This window comes from Osmerus eperlanus, unplaced genomic scaffold, assembly GCF_963692335.1.
Source record: "Osmerus eperlanus unplaced genomic scaffold, fOsmEpe2.1 SCAFFOLD_128, whole genome shotgun sequence".
In the NCBI taxonomy this organism is placed as follows: domain Eukaryota; kingdom Metazoa; phylum Chordata; class Actinopteri; order Osmeriformes; family Osmeridae; genus Osmerus; species Osmerus eperlanus.
Genome location: NW_026911030.1, coordinates 39,416 through 63,009, shown reverse-complemented (window position 1 = coordinate 63,009; position 23,594 = coordinate 39,416). Strand labels below are relative to the sequence as shown.

The window sequence follows — 23,594 nt, the reverse complement described above, 5'->3', positions numbered from 1 at the left end:
AAAATTACATGTAATAAGCTGTAAAAATACAGTGCATGGTCTACAGCCAAAATGAATTAAATTACAGTTTAGTACTGTTCTTAAATGTTAATTAAACCGCAGAAAAACAAAAATACTATGTTAAAATACATTTAAAAACAACTAACTTTAAGGTTAATCTCCGTAATTTTAGGGCATTTGTTTGTTGCTAAATGAAACATTCCTGTCTATTTACAGTAATTTCTTATGATTTTTTTTTTGTTTTTGTATAATGACTAAGAAGAAATGTATAAAAACGCAAGAAATACATAAACCCCAAGACAAATGTCTGTAAATTTACGGTATTACTCAGTCAATTTAAAGAATTTATAGATATAAAAATGTTCATTGGACAGTGGAAAAACAAGCTTAGTACATAAAGATAGCTACATTTACGGCCAATCAATGTAAATGTAGGCTTTCTAGTAGTTAATTTATGAAAATGCCCTGTGTACCAACAGTGATTCCCTGTAGAATTGTGGTTGTGCCAACAAAAAAAAAACTACAACAATGTATAAATACTGAATATGTACTTTTAATCAAAAAGGAATGTCAGCACATTTACAGTATTAATCAGTCAATTTAAAGAAATTATAGATATAAAAATGTTAATTGGACAGTGGAAAAACAAGCATACTTAAAAAACAGCTACATTTACAGCCAATCAATATAAATTTAGGCTATCTAGTGGTTAATTCATGAAAATTGGTCCAGCATTGAGCAAGATTGCTGTGAACCGGGCTGCAACGTTATATAGGGCAACTGTGCATGGTCAGTTAGTGTCACTAAAAGTTCTGTTTTTGCAGCTGACAGGCTCATATTATTAAGTGTCTGATGCTGAGGCTCCATGATGATCTTTTGAAATGCCTCAAAGGTGTAGCGGAGCTTTGTAGGGTGCTGCATGTTCAAGGCATAAGAGCCCAAACAACATTGCAGAAGCAAGTGCTACATTCTCAAGATCTTGAAGCACCATCACACCTTCGAGGACTATCCTGACATCAGAGGGTTCACTGCTGGCAGTGTCTTTCACAACATAGATCCCCACTGTCGTTCTCTCCATGGCACTGAGGAAATCGGTCTCAGCCATTTCCTGGTCAAAAGAAAAGATACAATTCTTTAATGATATGTTCAGCATCTTTTCACTTGGCTTGAAAACAACCGGTTAATAATTTCTACCTTCCATTAAGGACAAACCATATCCGAAAATAGTTTTAAAAAAAACGTAAATAGATCCGATGCCCCACTGTTTATGACCTCCGACCCAGGCAAAGCCGCTGCAGGATGAAAGGTAATGTTTTCTCTTCAATTTTTTCAATTCAATTTATTTGATCAAGAGGGACAGTGTACATTCATGAACATTAAAATGTAAATGCACCCAATTATATCCAAAAGGCTAGTTTCCATTGGCAGTCTTCCTTCTGTGTTTGAATGTCGGTCTGTATGTGTGTGAACAGGATTACGAAAAACTACCAGCCCGATTTGTATGAAACTTGGTGAAGGGGTGTAGCATGGGACAACATAATTCTGACCATGATTCGTCATTAGGCTCCTTAACGATCAGTGCAAAAGAGCTGCAGTTCCTGTGCAGAGACAGGAGAACTGAGCAGAACAACCATCTCTCCACCTCTCCATCGCAGCCATAGCCCACCTGAGAGGTCACGACAGTTAGCCAGACTCGTTAGATCAGAGAGGTATATTAACATCGCATCGTTTGAGTATCGTAAAAGTCGAGACTTCAGGACCCCGGGTCTGGACTGGATGGAATCCTACAGAGATGGCGTTCTGTCAGAGTCTCCTATGTATGCACAGGAACACTGAAGCAATGTAAGTGTCTCTTTTTAGTACAGGTTTACTGTGCAACACTAGTTCACTCCCATGTTAAAACGTTGCTAAAACTCATGATTACCGAGATCAGATTGTTTTTCATCGCCGTAGGTTTTGTGTTTTGAAATACATGCAAGTGAATGTCTGTGACAGAAAGAACCTCCATCAACGGTCTTGACATAAACAGTCCACACAACAATAATGGCAATTGCAATTTCATGTAGTACTCACCACAAAAACTTGGGCCCACGGTTACAGAGCTGACTCCAGGTGACAATGTAGTGTGAGAAAATGTAAATCTGCAGCAACAGAAAAACACAAGTATCATGCAAGCAATTTCTCCCGTGTGAGTGTTTGAATGTCGGTTTGTTTGTGTGTGAACAGGATTAAGCAAAAACTACCAGCCCGATTTGTATGAAACTTGGTGAAGGGGTGTAGCATGGGACAACATAATTCTGACCATGATTCGTCATTAGGCTCCTTAACGATCACTGCAGTTCCTGTGCAGAGACAGGAGAACTTAGCAGAACAACCATCTCTCCATCGTAGCCAAATCCCACCTGAGAGGTCACGACAGCTAGTCAGACTCGTTAGATCAGAGAGGTATATTAACATCGCATCGTTTGAGTATCGTAAAAGTCGAGACTTCAGGACCCCGGGTTCTGGACTGGATGGAATGCTACAGAGATAGCGTTCTGTCAGAGTCTCCCATGTATGCACAGGAACACTGAAGCAATGTAAGTGTCTCTTTTTAGTACAGGTTTACTGTGCAACACTAGTTCACTCCCATGTTAAAACGTTGCTAAAACTAATGATTACCGAGATCAGATTGTTTTTCATCGCCTTAGGTTTTGTGTTTTGAAATACATGCAAGTGAATGTCTGTGACAGAAAGAACCTCCATCAACGGTCTTGACATAAACAGTCCACACAACAATAATGGCAATTGCAATTTCATGTAATACTCACCACAAAAACTTGGGGCCACGGTTACAGAGCTGACTCCAGGTGACAATGTAGAGTGTGAGAAAATGTAAATCTGCAGCAACAGAAAAACACACGAGGGCTTCACTTAACCAAACTTAAGTTAGCCTACACAATTCCCCTAACTCAACATTACTCAACAAAACACCCCTATTTAGACAGTTCTCTGTACAGCGGCACTTTGCCAGCTCCACAATTAATTATCTAATGAATTAACATGCTTTTATCAACTATGTACAACACTAACATTGAACAAGTGCCTTCGTTTTTCATAAAATATTTCCTACCGACCTAGCTAGCTAGCAGCTAACATTATACTGAGGTAAGAGGAAAAAAATAAAATCAACATAACGTTATAGTAGAGATGGTCTACAAAGCCACACATTAGTCATGCAGGTCATAACGTTAACCGAATTTTAGGATTGCAAATGGCAGATTTAATTAACTGACATTAGATAGCTAACGCTAGCTGAGCTCTATAACCCCTGAGTTAGCTAATAGTCACTCTAAATAGCTAATGCTAACGTCAGCTAGCAATTTGCCTTCAGTTTGGTAAAAGTCCATTCCGTTTTGACAAAAAAAAGGTTGTGAAAAACATATAACGCACTATATCAGCTTAACATTAACGTTACCTCTGAATCTCTTTGTCTCTTCTTCAGTCAGTATAATTCCTGAATCCTATAACTTCTGGAGCAGCTGAAACCTCCATTCTTCTCCGGTTTTCGCGCCATGTGCGGCAGTGACAGTTGGGAGAAGCAAAGTGCTACTGCTACAACCACTGCGCATGTGTGAACCTTCCTCATTCAAAAATCAACATTCAATGTTGTCTCCGAGATAAATATTTTTACTGTCCAATTTACTGTCCAATTATTATATTGGACAGTTCATTGTTGATTTCACAGAGTTTTCTGTTTACTAGCATTAATAACAATAGACTTACTGTTTCTAATCTCCTAGGAAATTCCTTGACAGCCCTGAGGCAGTAGTCATCCCATCCCCCAACATAAATTTGGTCACACCATGGGTCACACACTGACATCTTTCTTATTGCATTTGTACCCCTATATGTTCGAAAAAATGTACATCTTTCCAAACCAAGCACAAGTCATATCATACATTTCTGTGTTGGTTACAGGGTAAATTTGTGCAACAAATAAGTTACTTTTTTATAAACTGGGGCTTTATCCCATGACTTGTCCAGATCATATGCTGGACTAAAAGGTTGGTGCCAAAGTGAAAGGTTTTACTCAGAATGCATTTTATAGTGGCCCCAATCGCAGAGTTACTTTATGCATAATTTTGTGGAAATGACCAGAAAACTGACATTAGGCCTATTTGCGTTACAAATCCTACCGGCCAACACAATGGTAAAGTATTAGAAAACTAGAATAATGTTCTTAGTGTTTTGGACACTGTGCATTTTTGGATATGTGTTAGCAAGATAACCTACCACTATCAGTAGTTAAAATAACCTGGTGACCTTGTGTAGCCAGAACAACCAAGAGCTAATGCTCTTAAGACAGTGGAGATGTTTGTGGACTACTAAGAATACAGCCCCAGTAAACCCTGTGGAGTCCTTCCGCTTCCTGGGCACTATCCTCTCCCAGGACCTCAAGTGGGAACTGAACATCAGCTCCCTCACCAAGAAAGCACAACAGAGGATTTACTTCATGCGGCAGCGGAAGAAATTAAACTTGCCAAAGACAACTATGGTGCATTCTACACAGCCATCATTGAGTCCATCCTCACCTCTTCCATCACTGATCTGTTATGATCAGATCATCCATCGGATGATACGCTGCAGTCTGCTCTTGTCCTTGGCAGTGGCAGCAGCGTATCATCTGCACTGCTGAGAAGGTGATCGGCTGCAATATGCCTACCCTCAAGGACCTGCACACCTCGAGGACCCTGAGGCGAGCGAGGAAGATTGTGGCCGACCCCTCCCACCCTGGACACACAGAAGACTGCGGTCCATCAAGACCAAAACCTCACGTCATAAGAACAGTTTCTTTCCTTACTTACAATAGGTGCTTACATTTACAGTTAAACAACTCTAAGTAAACAAGTACAACTCAACTATATATTGTACTAAAACATAACAAAGTTCTGTTTAATGGGCAATGATGAATAGAACTTGTATCCACCATCCATTCTTGTGAAGACAAATACACCTCAACCATGTCTCAATAAATGTATGTTCTCTATCTCCAAGGAGGATAATGTGCATGGTAGCATCGGTTTGTCTAGAAGAGATCCAGAAGTCAAGAGCCCCAGAGTCCCCTGAAGTTCATGAAGGTCACAGACTCATAGAAAGACAGTTGGCTATTGACTATTATGTTGGCATTTTTTTTGTTTTAGAGCTGTTAACACAGTAATTAACAGACCATTGTCTGTTTTAAAAATTTCAACACAGCACTTTTGATACTGGCCCAATGTTTTTGTAATATGGAATAAAAGGTGTTACATAAAGTTTAGACTCTTGACTATTTTTTTTAAACGTGAGGCAGGCTTGGTGACAATACATGCATTGAAGTCATTAAAGAGGCACTGGACCATATAGATATTTCTGTCCTGCCAGGGGAAGCATGGGTGCATCCTTTCTGCTGTTTATTCCCAATAATAAATTACTTTTGTGTCTGTACAAATACTACTAATTAGTTTAAAAAACATAAAATCACAATTTTAAAGAAAACCCAATGACCAACGATTTCTGTAATTTCACATGCATTTCTTCATTATTATTAACCTGAAAAAATCTGTTAAATATTACCTCCCATTTAATGTAAAATTACATTTGAATCTGTACAATTACAATGAATTGTCATTAAATAAACATCATATTCATGTTATCTTAAATTAAGGTAAAATGCCTGTGATTTTAAGGGTGTAACATTTATTTGACATCAAATATTGGTAAATCCGCAGGCATATCATTGTTTTATGGAAAAAGAGGAAATATCTGTAAAAAATACAGTGCATTTCATGGTAAAAAAAACGGTTATTTTTTACAGTGTATGATAAGATAACATATAATATAATAAACCTCCTAAATATACAAAATAATAAACAATACAGTATACTGCAGTGCAAAACCTTTTTGCACTGCATTACAAAATTGTATCTTGTACATTTGTATTTTTTGTAATATTTGTATTTTTGTATTTTTATATTGTAATTTACGGCAACTTATATTTTATTGTATATTTAATTTAATTCTAATCCCACTTAGTACTGCTAGTTTATGTACCCTTAGTATAGATAGTCCACATATTTACATTTTAGGTCCCTATATGTTTATTGTATGCACCTTCCTGCCAAAGCAAATTCCTTGTCTGTGCAAACTTTCATGGCAAATAAATCCCATTCTGATACTAAACCTATAACATTTACATTTAGTCATTTAGCAGACGCTCTTATCCAGAGCGACTTACAGTAAGTACAGGGACATTCCCCCGAGGTAAGTAGGGTGAAGTGCCTTGCCCAAGGACACAACGTCAGTTGGCATGACCGGGAATCGAACTGGCAACCTTCGGATTACTAGCCCGATTCCCTCACCGCTCAGCCACCTGACTCCCTCCTCACTCCTATAATACACATAATATCCTATATTAAGCTTATAACCTATACTAACCTAGAGACAAATAGGGTACAATTAGTGCAATATTGCTGATTGTGCAACCAGTATCTGAAAGTGCAACAACTAGCTGCACATCTAGCATTTTTATTAATTTAGCAGAAGCTTTCATCCAAAGCGACATACGTTAGTGCGTATAGGAAGTACAGCAGGGTGTCAAGGATCAGAAGAGCATTTCCTAAAAGGTCGTGTTTCCATACAAGTGGTTAACATAGTCTCACAAGCAGCACTTTGCTAAATGCAGCGCAAATGAGCAGTTTGAAGTCATAATGTGATGCCAACCGTGGAAGCTGCTATTTTGAAAAGACCTAAATTCTCCTGCCTCCTCACTGCACTCCCACGCACACACACACACACACACACACACACACACACACACACACACACACACACACACTCTCTCTCTCTTCAACACGCCACTCTCATATTCTGCTCAGACTAGAGCTATGGGCACATGCCCTATATTTACGCCTGACTCTGGAAAATACACTGCTGTCTGAAGGAGGGAGGGAGAGGATGAGTAGGGACAGAGGTGGTGGAGGAGCGACTGAGATAGAGACAGAGAGAGGGAAAATTGGGAGAAGGAGAAGAGAGAGAGGAGGAGAGAGAGAGGAGGAGAGAGACAGGAGGAGAGAGGAAGAGAGAGAGGAGGAGAGAGAGAGGAGGAGAGAGAGGAGAAGAGATTAGGAGAGACAGGAGGAGAGAGGATGAGAGGAGGAGAGAGAGAGGAAATGAGAGAGGAGGAGAGAGAGAAATGGAAAAAGAAGAACATGGAGGTTAAATAACACCCTGTGCTGTTCTCTACCCCGACATGGTCCTTGTTTCACACACACACACACACACACACACACACACTCACTCTGCAGTGGTGATGCTTACAGTTGTCTGATCTCTGTTCTGTCCACAGATTCAACAAGAGTAGGGAAGAGAGGAGGGGTGGAGAGAGGGAGGAGAGGAGGGATGGAGAAAGGGTATAGGAGGAGGTATGGATAGGAGAGACAGAGAGAGTCATGGAGAAGAGGGATGGAGAAAGGGTATAGGAGGAGGTATGGATAGGAGAGAGAGAGTCATGGAGAAGAGGGATGGAGAAAGGGTATAGGAGGAGGTATGGAGAGGAGAGAGAGAGAGTCATGGAGAAGAGGGATGGAGAAAGGGTATAGGAGGAGGTATGGATAGGAGAGAGAGAGAGAGTCATGGAGAAGAGTGATGTGTGGAAGGAAGGAAAGGTGGACTGCATTCGTAAGGTCATGAATGTCACTCTCTGACATTTCAGCTGAAATGCCTTGTCGGTCCTGTCCTAAATATCTCCAGATATCTGCGTAGGGCTGGGCCACTGTCATGGTGTGGTATTTCAGGAGGATATTAGAGAGAGGGTTTTAAAGGCCAACATAGACAGTGTTTTAAACACAGGGAAGTGGCAGGAGTCAAACTAAATAGCTTAGTTGGCTCTAGAAAGCTTTTAACCTAGGTTAGCCCAGTTTTGCTGGAATGTGTGTAAGTGTCTCTAAAGCGTTTAGCTGCGGGAAGGGTCATACCAAGCATCTATACACACAATATCACCATTCCAGTTCTCAGACCTGCACACTTCTGCTCTCTCAGCTTGACTTGAAACAAAATGTTTCCTCCCTCCCTCCCTCCCTCCCTCCCTCCCTCCCTCCCTCCCTCCCTCCCTCCCTCCCTCCCTCCCTCCCTCCCTCCCTCCCTCTTCATTTAGCCAACGCTGTTATCCTTTAACATTTTATATCATAAAGATAATATGTCCAAACTTCTCCAAAACTTTGTTATTTATTTAGAATGTAAAAAATATATATGTATTACTCACCACAAAATAAAACCCCTCCCTAGTTATTGTATTGTACTTACTTATGTCAAACAATATAAAACAACTAGCAGTGAGCTGCTCTGTGCTGCTGTAGCAACTAGCAGTGAGCTGCTCTGTGCTGCTGTAGCAACTAGCAGTGAGCTGCTCTGTGCTGCTGTAGCAACTAGCAGTGAGCTGCTCTGTGCTGCTGTAGCAACTAGCAGTGAGCTGCTCTGTGCTGCTGTAGCAACTAGCAGTGAGCTGCTCTGTGCTGCTGTAGCAACTAGCAGTGAGCTGCTCTGTGCTGCTGTAGCAACAGCCTTGTTCCTCGCTAGCTGCTGTTGCTGTGGGGAAGCAGCCTGAAGGTCTGAATGATCCTCCTCAGCCTCTAGAAGCTCACATGAGTCTCCCCAGGTTACATGTGTTGCTACATGGCCAGCTTTGCATTTCGCATCACAAACATTGCAGCTGAGTGTTGTCTGTGTTGCACAGTGTGTTGCGCTGTCGGCTAGCCAGTGCCCTGATTGTATTGAACATTGAACAAGCCGCAGGGCTGACGTAATCTCTCTTTCCTAGTTTCTCTCTCACTTTCTCTCTCCTCTCTCCCCCTAATGCTGCGCTCTCGGTGTAATAACATTTGACACAGATTTATTTTATTGGTGTGTACTTTGTGAATATGTCCTTGGTAGTAACATAATTTGGTCAGTATGCTTAAAAGTAGAGTAAAGCACTCAACCACATTTAGCAGACTCTTATCCAAAGTATAATAATAATAATAATAATAATGCAGAGAAGTATGCTGGCAGGGTCAGCAGGTGAAATCCTCGTGTTCTCAAACAGCATGTTTTAATAATAGAACACGAGACCTACTGCTGTGTCTTCATGTTGGGGTGAGTGACACACACACACACACACACGCACACGCACACACACTAACCCCTAACCCTCCTCTTTATCCTCTCTTCCTGTCCTCTCCTCCATGCCCCCTCCTCTCCCTCACTCTCTCTCTCCCTTTCTTCCTCCCTCTCTCTCCTCCCTCCCTCTCTCTATATTCATTAGTCCCAGTTTCTTCTCGTCTGTCATTAGAATTATCTGCTCAAGCAAACAGTCCATTGCCACGGTGACCAAGTTTACAGCCCATTGCCACAGTAACCAAGCATACAACCGATTGCCACGGTAACCTAGGAAGGACTGGCACTTGCCCGATCCCTTCTTCACTTTACTGGCCTCCCTTACTTCCTCTCTCTCTCTCTGTCACACATACACACTCAGTTCTTATGCAGTCATGTTGGTGGGTAACGAGTGTGTGTGATTGGCTGAGAACAGGGCGAGCTTGTGATGTGGCCGTGCGCTAACCCTCCTTGACAGGCGAGGACTGCAGCGCTAGGATGTCTCCGTGTTTATCTGGGGTCCGTCTGCTAGGCGTCGCAAGGGGGATGTCACGTTTCTTAGTGTGGAATCAGATTTGTTTGCAAGGTTGAGAAGGTAAGTGGGTATATGGAGAGAAGACAACTCCAGACCTAGTGTGTGTGTGTGCGCATGTGTGTGTGTGTGCGCATGTGTGTGTGTGTGTTAAGGGGAGGGGGGGGGTTAAACTATGCAGCCTGGACATGTGCCATCATGCAGCTGGCCACACCTGTCTCTCATGTGTCTCTCATGTGACCAGGCCTCAGCTCAGTGTCCTTGTGAGACAGGAAGGTAGAGTCTCCATGGAGACGAGAATATCGAGACCTAGAGAAACCTGACCTGTGCGTCGGCCATATTGAAGCGGTCAGGATCCGCTAGGAAACATAGTCCTCGTTTATCATGATACACTCTCTTCTCTACCGTAACTCACTTAATTCTGAACCAATTCTCATGAAATTCAGAGCCACGCTAGCTTAGCCACGCTAGCTTAGCCATGCTAGGTTAGCCACACTAGCTTAGCCACACTAATTTAGGCGGGCTATTTTAGCCAGGCTATCTTAGCATTGCTAGTTTAGCCACGCTAGCTTAGATACAACATGTTATGCTCTATCATCACATTAACTTAATTTAGTAGTTGCCTTTATCCAAAGCTACATACAAGCAGTCCATATAGAAAGGATAGGATCAGAATCAGAAGTTAATGGTTCTAACAGTATTTTGGTGGATGGTTGGCCATCTTGGAGACAGTTGCAGATCTGGACTGGAGGGGGGGGGGAGCAGAGCTGGACTGGAGGGGGGGGGGGTCTGGGAGCAGAGCTGGACTGGAGGGGGGGGGGTCTGGGAGCAGAGCTGGACTGGAGGGGGGGGGGGAGCAGAGCTGGACTGGAGGGGGGGGGGGTGGGAGCAGAGCTAGACTGGAGGGGGGGGGGGGGTGGGAGCAGAGCTAGACTGGAGGGGGGGGGGTCTGGGAGCAGAGCTGGACTGGAGGGGGGGGGGGTGGGAGCAGAGCTAGACTGGAGGGGGGGGGGGTCTGGGAGCAGAGCTAGACTGGAGGGGGGGGGGGGCAGAGCTAGACTGGAGGGGGGGGGGAGCAGAGCTAGACAGGAGGGGGGGGGGGGTGGGAGCAGAGCTAGACTGGAGGGGGAGCAGAGCTGGACTGGAGGGGGGGGGGGGGTGGGAGCAGAGCTGGACTGGAGGGGGGGGGTGGGAGCAGAGCTGGACTGGAGGGGGAGCAGAGCTGGACTGGAGGGGGGGGGTGGGAGCAGAGCTGGACTGGAGGGGGAGCAGAGCTGGACTGGAGGGGGGGGGGTGGGAGCAGAGCTAGACTGGAGGGGGGGGGGGTGGGAGTAGAGCTGGACTGGAGGGGGAGCAGAGCTGGACTGGAGGGGGGGGGGGGTGGGAGCAGAGCTAGACTGGAGGGGGGGGGGTCTGGGAGCAGAGCTGGACAGGAGGGGGGGGGTGGTTTGTCCGTTATTGACTGTTATTGCCATTGGCAGAGAAGCCCTGGTTGTTGGCAAAGGACTTGGATGCCAACCCAGCACCTAGGAGGAACGGGGAGGAGGAGGAGGGGGGGAGGAGGAAGGGGGGGAGGAGGAAGGGGGAGGACTCCATGATTCCATGCTGCCTGGGCACCCCTGTTGTAGCCTTGCTTGTAAAAACGGCTATGCAAATAAACTTAGATTTGATTTTACTTCACAGTCACAGAGAAAAAGTCCTTTCAGTCTAGAGGACAGAAGATGGGAGGACGGGAGAGGACAGTGGAGGACAGGAGGGAGGACAGGAGGGAGGACAGGAGAGGACATGAGGGAGGACAGGAGGGAGGACAGGAGGGAGGACAGGAGGGAGGACATGAGGGAGGACATGAGGGAGGACATGAGGGAGGACAGGAGGGAGGACAGGAGGGAGGACAGGAGGGAGGACAGGAAGGAGGACAGGAAGGAGGACAGGAGGGAGGACAGGAGAGGACAGGAGGGAGGACATGAGGGAGGACAGGAGGGAGGACAGGAGGGAGGACAGGAGGGAGGACATGAGGGAGGACATGAGGGAGGACATGAGGGAGGACAGGAGGGAGGACATGAGGGAGGACAGGAAGGAGGACAGGAAGGAGGACAGGAGGGAGGACAGGAAGGAGGACAGGAGGGAGGACAGGAGGGAGGACAGGAGGGAGGACAGGAAGGAGGACAGGAGGGAGGACAGGAGAGGACAGGAGGGAGGACATGAGGGAGGACAGGAGGGAGGACAGGAGGGAGGACAGGAGGGAGGACAAGACAAAGAAAGACAGGAAGAATGGAGGAAAGAAGGTAAAATAACGGTCAGTTTGTTTGCTTGTTAGAAGTGTGTGTGTGTGTGTGTTTTGTCTCCCTGGCTAGCTATGAAGGACAGGGGTAAATGTGTGTGCTTGCCTTAAATCTTGTGCTGTGTTCTTTTCTCTGAATGAGCTCCATTAATCGTGGATGTGAGGGGGTTTGTTTGTGGCGGATTATAACATGTTCAGCCCTGGAACTAATGAGTTTTAGACCTCTCTGGCCCCCTGGCCTCTGCCATGCTCACAGACCAGGCCAACATGCAGGAGAGGAGAGAGGAGAGCGGGGAGGGGGGAGACAGGGGTGGGAACAAGGGAGTGATGAGATTAAATGGGAGTAAAATTGGAAAAGGGAGAGGAATGAGGAAGAGGTAGGGGGAGAGGGAGGGGGGAGAGGGAGGGGGGAGAGGGAGGGGGGAGAGGGAGGGGGGAGAGTAGGGGGGAGAGGGAGGGGGGAGAGGAGGGGGGAGAGGAATGAGGAAGAGGTAGGGGGGAGAGGGAGGGGGGAGAGGGAGGGGGGAGAGGGAGGGAGAGGGAGGGGGGAGAGGTAGGGGGGAGAGGAGGGGGGAGAGGAATGAGGAAGAGGTAGGGGGGAGAGGGAGGGGGAGAGGAGGGGGAGAGGAGGGGGGGAGAGGGAGGGGGGAGAGGGAGGGGGGAGAGGGAGGGGGGGAGAGGGAGGGGGGGAGAGGGAGGGGGGGAGAGGGGAGGGGGGAGAGGGGAGGGGGGAGAGGGAGGGGGGGAGAGGGGGAGGGGGGGAGAGGGAGGGGGGAGAGGTAGGGGGGAGAGGGAGGGGGGGAGAGGAATGAGGAAGAGGTAGGGGGGAGAGGGAGGGGGAGAGGGAGGGGGGAGAGGGAGGGGGGAGAGGGAGGGGGAGAGGTAGGGGGGGAGAGGGAGGGGGGAGAGGGAGGGGGGGGAGAGGTAGGGGGGAGAGGGAGGGGGGAGAGGGAGGGGGGAGAGGTAGGGGGAGAGGGAGGGGGGGAGAGGGAGGGGGGAGAGGGAGGGGGGAGAGGGAGGGGGGAGAGGGAGGGGGGAGAGGAATGAGGAAGAGGGAGGGGGGAGAGGGAGGGGGGGAGAGGGAGGGGGGAGAGGGAGGGGGGGAGAGGGAGGGGGGAGAGGAGGGGGGGGAGAGGGAGGGGGGGGAGAGGGAGGGGGAGAGGGAGGGGGGGAGAGGGGGGGGGAGAGGAATGAGGAAGAGGGAGGGGGGGAGAGGGAGGGGGGAGAGGGAGGGGGGAGAGGGAGGGGGGGAGAGAGGGAGGGGGGGGAGAGGGAGGGGGGAGAGGGAGGGGGGGAGAGGGAGCATGCTAGAATGGAGGAGGACAGGAGTTTTGTCGTGGTCCATTTTCTCCCTACATGGAGCTGCAGAGAGGAGGGGGGTTGTAATTACAGTTCAGTGTGTGCAGCTCCAGTGTTCAGACGAGATGTAACCACCCCAGTCTTCAGTAGTCAGGCTGTGTTGTAGAGTGAGTGTGTGTGTTGCAGAGAGAGAGAACAGTCTTCAGGCTGTGTGGTAGAGGGTGTGTACCTGCCAAATCCACGGTGATCCCAGTAGTGCTGTAGTAGTGAGCAGAGAGATGTCAACACACACCTAGAGCAGACTAGTCGGTGTGTTAGTGAGCAGAGAGATGTCAACACACACCTAGAGCAGACTAGTCCGTGTGTTAGTGAGCAGAGAGATGTCAACACACACCTAGAGCAGACTAGGTCCGGTGTGTTAGTGAGCAGAGAGATGTCAACACACACCTAGAGCAGACTAGTCCGGTGTGTTAGTGAGCAGAGAGATGTCAACACACACCTAGAGCAGACTAGTCCGGTGTGTTAGTGAGCAGAGAGATGTCAACACACACCTAGAGCAGACTAGTCCGGTGTGTTAGTGAGCAGAGAGATGTCAACACACACCTAGAGCAGACTAGTCGGTGTGTTAGTGAGCAGAGAGATGTCAACACACACCTAGAGCAGACTAGTCCGGTGTGTTAGTGAGCAGAGAGATGTCAACACACACCTAGAGCAGACTAGTCCGGTGTGTTAGTGAGCAGAGAGATGTCAACACACACCTAGAGCAGACTAGTCCGGTGTGTTAGTGAGCAGAGAGATGTCAACACACACCTAGAGCAGACTAGTCCGGTGTGTTAGTGAGCAGAGAGATGTCAACACACACCTAGAGCAGACTAGTCCGGTGTGTTAGTGAGCAGAGAGATGTCAACACACACCTAGAGCAGACTAGTCCGGTGTGTGTTAGTGAGCAGAGAGATGTCAACACACACCTAGAGCAGACTAGTCCGGTGTGTTAGTGAGCAGAGAGATGTCAACACACACCTAGAGCAGACTAGTCCGGTGTGTTAGTGAGCAGAGAGATGTCAACACACACCTAGAGCAGACTAGTCCGGTGTGTTAGTGAGCAGAGAGATGTCAACACACACCTAGAGCAGACTAGTCCGGTGTGTTAGTGAGCAGAGAGATGTCAACACACACCTAGAGCAGACTAGTCCGGTGTGTTAGTCACAACAGCTTTCTGTTCCTTCAGTAAAAGTTACCATACAGATGTTCCTGCTCAATTATCCATATAGTAACAGATGTGTGTGTGTGTGTACACAGGTGATCGTTAGGAGAGGGATGGGATCTTTCTCTGGCTGTTGTCAGCTCCTTTCAGGTTAAAACTTGAACCTTGTGCATTCCTGTGTGTGTGTGTGTGTATGTGTTCCTTGTTCCATGTTCCATGTACAGCATGCTTGCTGCCCTGTAGCCTGGTGCAGTGCATGCTGGGAAGTCTGGGAGTGTTGAACAGTGGAGCCAGCATCTCCCTCCCTCCCTCTTTCTCCCTCTCCCTATCTCAGCAGTAGTGTGTGCGTGTGAAGTGTGTTTCAGTCGTAGTGTGCGTGTTGGGGGAGGAATTTGTGTTTATGTGTTGAGGGAGGAGTGTGTGTGTGTGTTTTGGGGGAGGAATGTGTGTGTGCGTAGGGGGTCAGATGGCTGAGCGGTTAGGGAATCGGGCTATTAATCTGAAGATTGTCGGTTTGATTCCTGGCCGTGCCAAATGACGTTGTGTTCTTGGGCAAGTCACTTCACCCTACTTGCCTCGGGGGAATGTCCCTGTACTTACTGTAAGTCTCTCTGGATAAGAGCGTCTGCTAAATGACTAAATGTAAATGTAATGTGTTGAGGGAGGAGTGTGTGTGTGTGTGTTGAGGGAGGAGTGTGTGTGTGTGTTGAGGGAGGAGTGTGTGTGTGTGTTGAGGGAGGAGTGTGTGTGTGTGTGTGTTGAGGGAGGAGTGTGTGTGTGTGTTGAGGGAGGAGTGTGTGTGTGTGTTGGGGGAGGAGTGTGTGTGTGTGTGTGTTGAGGGAGGAGTGTGTGTGTGTGTTGGGGGAGGAGTGTGTGTGTGTGTGTTGGGGGAGGAGTGTGTGTGTGTGTGTTGAGGGAGGAGTGTGTGTGTGTGTGTTGAGGGAGGAGTGTGTGTTGGGGGAGGAGTGTGTGTGTGTGTGTGTGTTGGGGGAGAAGTTTGTGTGTGTTGGAGGAGAAGTTTGTGTGTGTGTGTGTGTGTGTGCGTGTGTGTTTTATATATGTCAGTGCTTGTGAGTGTGAAGCATCATACATGATTTAGCAGCTAGCATGCTAATACTGCCCTGCTGACTCACTGGTCATATCAGCAGCTCTCCCTAGCAGCTAGCATGCTAATACTGCTCTGCTGCTGCAGTCACCAACACTGAAGAGGGGGAATGGGAGGGGGGAGTGAGAGGGAGGCAGCATCGTACTAGTGTGTTTATATTTGATTGTCAGCTTTATCAGTTGTTTGCACATGCCTGTGTGTGTACGTGTGTGTACGTGTGTGCGTGTCTTGTTTCCCAGGCGTCAAACAGAGAGTGGAGCCCTGATCTCCCAGCATGCATTATTCATAACATTAGAACACTAAGATGCTAATCTGGCTCCAGTCCTCTCACACTGCACCCAGCACCTGGCTTCCCCTGAAACAACACCACACCTGGGCGCTCCTCTGCTGCTCTGAGACCAGTAGTGGAGATGTACTGGGACCAATAGTGGGGGTGGGACCAGTAGTGGAGATGTACTGGGACCAGTAGTGGAGGTGGGACCAGTAGTGGAGGTGTACTGGGACCAGTAGTGGAGGTGGGGCCAGTAGTGGAGGTGGGACCAGTTGTGGAGGTGTACTGGGACAAAGAGTGGAGGTGTACTGGGAGGAGTGGGCCACAGTGCTCTCCTTCTCTCTCCCTCCCTCTCTTTTATATTGCCTTTCTTTCTTTCACTCCTTCCAGGGAGTGCGACCAAATTGGTGGGACCAGTAGTGGAGGTGGGACCAGGGAGTGCGACCAGAGTGCGACCAAATTGGTCGCACTCTTTGGTCGCACTATGCGACCAAAATGTGTACGGGTGCGACTGAATTTTTTCCTAGGTCGCACCTGTGCACCTAACGCACCTCCTCGCATCCGCTGTCTCTCCACAAACGAAGCGTTTGTTATCCTAATACGGCACTGACACTCATGGTTGGATCATATTGTGGTCTAAACCAATCAGAGACAGAGATGGGGCGGGTCTTTGCCTCTGATTAGCTGTGGTCCAGATATTCCTGTAGCTCCGTGCTGTGTGATTGAAATTACGACCTGAGCACCAGAGAGTCAGTTTAGCAGACCTGGGCATCGTATGGCCCGCGGGCCATAACCGGCCACAGGCTGTCTCAATCCGACCCGCGTGAGGTAAATCAAAAATTTAAAATAAATAAATGTGTTGAGCGGTAGTAAATGTGTAGTCCTGAAAGACTACAGTGATCAGGCGATTTACATATGTGCGCTTGCGCAACCTCACCGACAGGAGAGTTAGCTGTTGGTTAACCCTCGAAAATGAAAAACTTTGCCACTGATTAACTTTTAACAAGACATGGACTTCTAAGTATCTGTTTACTGAGGTCAAAGTGAAAGCTGTGAAGAAAAAAAACTAACGCGGACATAATAAGAACTTGACTGATTCAGTGGGCGCGGGCTGATGGTTTGCTAGTTGAACTGCAGACCCTGATCATTACCTGTCAGCTGTCCTTCGCATTCAGACAGATTTCGATGCACTTGTTCAAGCCCACTGGATTTCTCTCACAGAACAAAATGAACTGAAAAAACGTATTGCTTTTTGTATAAAGTTGATCAATTCCACATCTTTAACATACTGCAAAACAACTTTTCAGTGTTTGTGAAGATTAACTGGTTACAAATAAAATGAAACACTGTTGTTGCTGTTTATACTGTTTATTACTTCTATAATCTTTCCTATTTGACCTACACCAAAATCTAAAATATTTATATAAATATTTACAGAATATCCTTATTCTTCTGATAACCAGTAGCAGCTAATCAAAATATATACTTTACTGCTTTTTACAATGGGAGAAAATGAATAGTGAGCAAATTCATGAGGCCCTCCAACACATTTCAGGTTTCTCATGTGGCCCCTTGTAAAAATGAATTGCGGACCCCTGAGTTACGAAGCTGGGTCATGGAGCTAACCCATGGAGCTAGGATTTTGATGCTAGGGAGAGTGTGGCAAGATGATTTAGCCAAGGCCATAGGGAAAGAAGGCCAAATTACAGGTGTTGGCCACCTGAAGGGCATGCGACAGCAAGGTGGGACCTGTTATAAGACTTTGAGCCATGAAATGTTAGGTCTCAGTTCAGGGAAGAACTTTTAAACAGTAGCACTTTTTATTTTGAAATGTTTTATTTTGCTTAAAATGTTTTAGTTTGGTAGCTCAGTGAAGCACTTAAAATATTTATATATATATATATATATATATATATATAGGCTACAGTATGATTGTGCTTCAAATAAAAAATAGGCCTATATTTACCTACACCTTATTCTTGTTTAAGATAATTTACATAATATATATGAATGTATATGGAGCGTGATAAAAAGGTGACCTTGAAATTGTGGCGACGCAAGGAAAAATTTGGGTGCACCTAAATTTTGTGCTGGTGCACCTAAATAAAAAAGTTAGGCGCACCAGTGCAACCACGGCAACAAGAACCAAGGCAACAAGTTAGTCTGGAGGCCTGCCTTCCTGCCTTTAGTCTCTCATATCTGCAGATCTTCAAGACGATCTGTGGACCTGATCGCTGCTCTGTGTGTGTGTGTGTGTGTGTGTGTATACATTAGCATCTGAATGGCCCAGGGCTCCATTGAGATGCAGTTGCTATTGACAGCAGCTGCTGTGTGAAGCATTCTACAAGCTGTAGCTGGTGTGTGTGTGCGTGCGTGTGTAGCTAGTGGAAGCTAACATGCCTGGTGTCTGGAGGCCTGCAGACCGTTGGCTTGTCCAGCTACAACAGCAGTTGACCCTGACCTTTCTGACATGGAGCTGAGCTACTGGTAGCTGTGGAGTATTAGCCTAGCCATGTCTAGTATAACCTAGCCTAGCCTAGATTAACCTAGCCATGTTTAGTATAGCATAGCCTAGTACAACCTAGCAATGTCTAGTATAAGATAGCTTATGCTAGTATAAATATACATCCCAAACTCCAAAACACACATTTCTGAAAACTATGTCATCTAAAAGCCTCTGTAAAAATGTGTTCACCCCGTTGTGCCCTCTCCTTTCGTATGCCCCAGTATTAGGTATTACATTTGCAGTATGCTATAAACCATAAAGGACATGAACGGTGATGTTTGCAAATTGTTTTCTGGTGATCGACGAGGTTCTTTGGGCAACACTGTGCTTGTCAGAGTCCAGATCTGCTCTCCGTACTACCATAACAGGATGGAGGGCTCTGGCTGCAGCTAGTCATGTCCGGACACCGCGCTCTGGCTGCAGCTAGTCATGTCTGGACACCGCGCTCTGGCTGCAGCTAGTCATGTCTGGACACCGCTGGTCTGGCTACAGCTAGTCATGTCTGGACACCGCTGGTCTGGTTGCAGCTAGTCATGTCTGGACACCGCTGGTCTGGTGAGACGATCTGAATCCTTGCTCAGGACTTGAGAAGAGGAGGGTTAGGGTTAGGGATGTTGCACTGTCCACCCCTACCTATTTCTCTCTCTTCCTCTTTCTCTGTTTCTCCTCTCCTCTATTCATCTCATCCTCTCCTCTCTCACCCTAAACGGTTTGTCAGACCTCCCCTCTCTTCTTCTCTGGTTCTCTCTGCACTGTGGCCTTGTGGGAAGGCATGTGGGAGGATCATGTTACACGGGGCTGCTCACCCCCTACACACACACACACCACCCACACACACACGCACGCACACGCACACACACAAGTTGGTAGGAGCAGGATCAGAGCAGGGTGGTCTGGATCTAGTTTGAGCTCTCACGCTTCCACACGCACACCAGTGACTAGGCAGGTGGAGCTACACACACCTCTCTCCCCCTCTCCCAGAACCACGTACACACACACCACACACACCTCTCTCCCCCTCTCCCAGAACCACGTACACACACACACCTCTCTCCCCCTCTCCCAGAACCACGTACACACACTCTCACAACACCAAAGTGGTGAATTGACTCAGACTGGGATTGTGTTCCCTCTCCCCTCTGTGGAGAGAACTGTCTATCAGATAACACACATGTTTAAACACTTTCATATTTTATTATGCTCACACACATGCCAACATGCTCTCTCTCTCACACACACACACACACACACACACACACACAAACACACACACACACAAACATCCTCACAAACACACATGCCAACATGCTCTCTCTCTCACACACACACACCCCACACCCAAACTTCCTCACAAACACACATGCCAACATGCTCTCTCTCTCTCTCTCTCTCTCTCTCTCTCTCTCTCTCTCTCTCTCTCTCTCTCTCTCTCTCTCTCTCTCTCTCTCTCTCTCTCTCTCTCCTCTCTCTCTCTCTCTCTCTCTCTCTCTCTCTCTCTCTCTCTCTCTCTCTCTCACTCACTCACTCACTCACTCACTCACTCACTCACACACACACACACACACACACACACACGTAAACATCCTCACAAACACACATGCCAATATGCTCACACACACACATTTAAACATGTTCCCACACACACACATACATAGTGTTCAGAAGGTTGTTGGTTTGATTCCCGGCCGTACCCAATGAAGTTGTGTCCTTGGGCAAGGCACTTCACCCTACTTGCCTCAGGGAGAATGTCCCTGTACTTACTGTAAGTCGCTCTGGATAAGAGCGTTCCTGCTAAATGACTAAATGTAAATGTAAACATGTGTGGAGACTGTGTAGGCCTGAAGGCAGAACATGTGTGGACTGAGGGCCTCATGTACTAACGCTTTTGCGCCCACTTCAGGCGTATTTGTTTCGCTATTTGCGCGTAAAAGCATGGCGAGGTATGTACAAACATGCCGCACTGAGGTAAAAGCGCAGACTGCCTGTCACGGGAACTGAAAATGGCAAACTGCGCTTTTCCGTGTCATGCATATGCATTCATGGGAGGGTCAAGGGGAAAGTGTGAGATTCCCATAAAGAGATGGGAGGGGATGCGTAAAGTGCGCCTGATTATGTATTCTGTGGTATGTACAAAAACCCGCCCGTGAAAGTGCGCCTCTATTTTGTGGTGAAAGTTCTGTGCCTCTTAAAAGCAGGTGTAAACTTGGATGCACGCGGGTTCCCTCGCATATGCCTCCTGGTGAAATTACAGCAGTAATCCGAGCAAGACGAAGACATAGGCCGAGGAGAAGATCTGAAAGGATTTTTGCCACAAGGATCACACTTTTTCAGTCGAGGGAACACAAAATCATTACGCGTTACAGATAAGCAGCCATGCAATATTACAGTTCCTGGAATTTTTTATTTCAGTCCAGATTGCATTTTTTTGTCGGTGTGGAATTCCGGCCTTGTATAATATTTAAATTCGCTGTTACCTCATAAACAAGCACATCAATGTCCATTATCACTAATCTTTGTTTTCGCTGTTTTGACTTTGGTGGCTGATCCTTGATAGAAAGAGAGAAGGGGCCCATTCAATTGCGCATTTAAATGCTCGCAATGTACGGTATAGTGGCCGGAGAAAGGCGCTGATTACCCGATGAACTGCAGGTTTCGTAAATACGACGTAAACTAAAGTTTTACAGGCGCTAATAACACTACGTTTGCAAATGTACGTACATGAGGCCCTGAGTGTAGACATGAAGCTAACTCAGCAGAGAACTTACAGATGATTTAAAGTATCCCGGGTGCCAGCCAAACTTAGCCCGCCCACAAAAAATTTGGTCGGGAAGTTGGGTCTGGGGTCGCTCGGTTGGGGAAAAACTATGTCCGAACAAGAGCTGTTCAGACCAATCACATTGTCAGGGCGGGCTTTATACGACGGACAGATGATCAACAGTAACGTAATCAACCACATCACCTAAGAGCGCTTGGGTTGAATTCGTTTTCAACAAACAACATACTACGTTCGCTCTGATTGGTTTGTAGGCAGTGTGCGGAATTATACAATGACAATCGGGGGGGTCAACTCAGTGCCCCCCCCCCCCCCCCCCCCCCCCCCCCCCCCCCCCCCCCCCCCCGCGCGCCTCCGGAACGATGTTCACCCCTGCCGCCGCCACAACCAAGTAGCTAGCTAAACGGCAATGGCACACACACACTACTAAAACTACAAACACTATTGTAGTAATTTCTTTCTGAAAAAAAAAAAAGTATCTTTACAAAACTACCAGAGGAACACAATACGGTAGTTGGAAATCTCTCCAGATTCTGACAAGCAATGAGACAGATAAATTAAGCTATCTTGCTTGATACAGAGCTAGCGATAGCTATCTTTTAAGTTGGTAGGTGGTTAACCATGTTTCTATCATTAACATTCTTGTGAATATTATACAGCTAATTGCCATTACAAATACATTTGTGACAGATTTTTTGGGGGTATTAGATAACTTGCCTTTCTTGAACATTCTCACGACGCGGAACGTACCGCTACGTAGCTACACTGAGGTGATAGAACCAGCACACTGTCTGGTCACTCGCGCTGTTTCTTGAGTTGTATTGAGCACCTTGTCACTCGCGCTGTGTTTATTGAGTGCATTTTGACTAGATGGCAGTCAGTCTAATACTGTGTGTGATATTCCCTGCCATAAAGTCAAAAATTCTGTGTATTGCCAACCTGTTTACTGAATGAATATGGTAAATATATTGTAATATTTACGATTACAGGTAAGAACGATATATAAACGTATCGACCCCCCCCTGACCTGTGGTTTTACCTCTTTTAGGGGGGTCCGAGCCGTAATCGGGGGGGTCAGACCCCCCCAAACCCCCCCGTAATTCGCGCACTCGTTGTAGGTCTATCCAATTGAGTGAAGAGGCATTTTTTCTTCTGGGTTTCGGTTGAAACACGCCCCATACTCACAGCCCAACGGAGTGGTATCAGACTCATATTGTGACTAGAATTATGAGTATGACAACGTCAGGCTAGATTTAAAGAGCTTGAATATATAAATCTGGACTTGAACATCATTTATAGGAAGTAGAAAAAGTGGATTCAACTCTTTCAATTTTGGTCGTGCTACAAGCACAAAACATTAATATACATCCCAAACTCCAAAGCACACATTTCTGAAACATTTCTGAAAAAAGATGTCATCTAAAAGCCTCTGTAAAAATGTGTTCACCCTGTTGTGCCCTCTCCTTTCGTATGCCCCAGTATTAGGTATTACATTTGCAGTATGCTATAAACCATAAAGGACATGAACGGTGATGTTTGCAAATTGGTTTCTGGTGATCGACGATGTTCTCATTGTCATCTGCCATCACGCCTAAAGTATTTCCATACGTGACTCTTCCACTTTTCTTGTCGATAAACTTTTAGGTGGAGCCCCTGCAGCATTAGCTGCTTGTCCAGTGTTGCCAATTTATCGACTTTGTCACTAGATTAAGAGGCTTTTAGTGACTATTCAGAGAGCCACTAGCAACTTCTGGGGAGAATTGTTGGCACCACTGTGCTTGTCTGTGTCCGACTTTGCATGGGTCCACTGGAACTCTGCATGGGTCCACTGGAACTCTGCATGGGTACACTGGAACTCTGCATGGGTACACTGGAACTCTGCATGGGTCCACTGGAACTCTGCATGGGTACACTGGAACTCTGCATGGGTCCACTGGAACTCTGCATGGGTACACTGGAACTCTACATGGGTACACTGGAACTCTGCATGGGTACACTGGAACTCTGCATGGGTCCACTGGAACTCTGCATGGGTACACTGGAACTCTACATGGGTACACTGGAACTCTGCATGGGTCCACTGGAACTCTGCATGGGTACACTGGAACTCTGCATGGGTACACTGGAACTTCAGAAAATCTGGTATCGCAGTTTTTTTTGTTTGAGTACCGACTTGGTACCGGAGTACGTTTTTTTGTGACAACACTACACTACACACAAACAAGTCAGTGTGTGTGTGTGTATTCTCTGTGTCTGCATGTGTGAGTGTGTGCGTTTGTCTTCCTAGTTAGTGCCTCGTGTCTCAGTGTGTGTGTTCATCTCTCTCTCCTCCCTCTCCTTTATGCCTCGTGTCTCACAAAGCATGTTGAAGAAAAACAAAACCAAGACACTGTCCTCTCCAGTCTACACACACACACACACACACACACACACACACACACACACACACACCCCTGTCCTCTCCAGTCTACAC

General features: G+C 46.8%; 1 long non-coding RNA gene across 1 annotated transcript; it reads right to left on the bottom strand.

Annotated features, from left to right (window-relative positions):
* Positions 1-537: 537 nt before the first annotated feature.
* On the bottom strand, positions 538-4,763 carry LOC134015499 (uncharacterized). The gene is made up of 4 exons (XR_009929129.1): positions 3,458-4,763; positions 2,811-2,880; positions 2,074-2,141; positions 538-1,108 (listed from the first exon to the last, which is right to left on the bottom strand). It is a non-coding gene; the product is annotated as an uncharacterized LOC134015499 (long non-coding RNA).
* Positions 4,764-23,594: the final 18,831 nt, after the last annotated feature.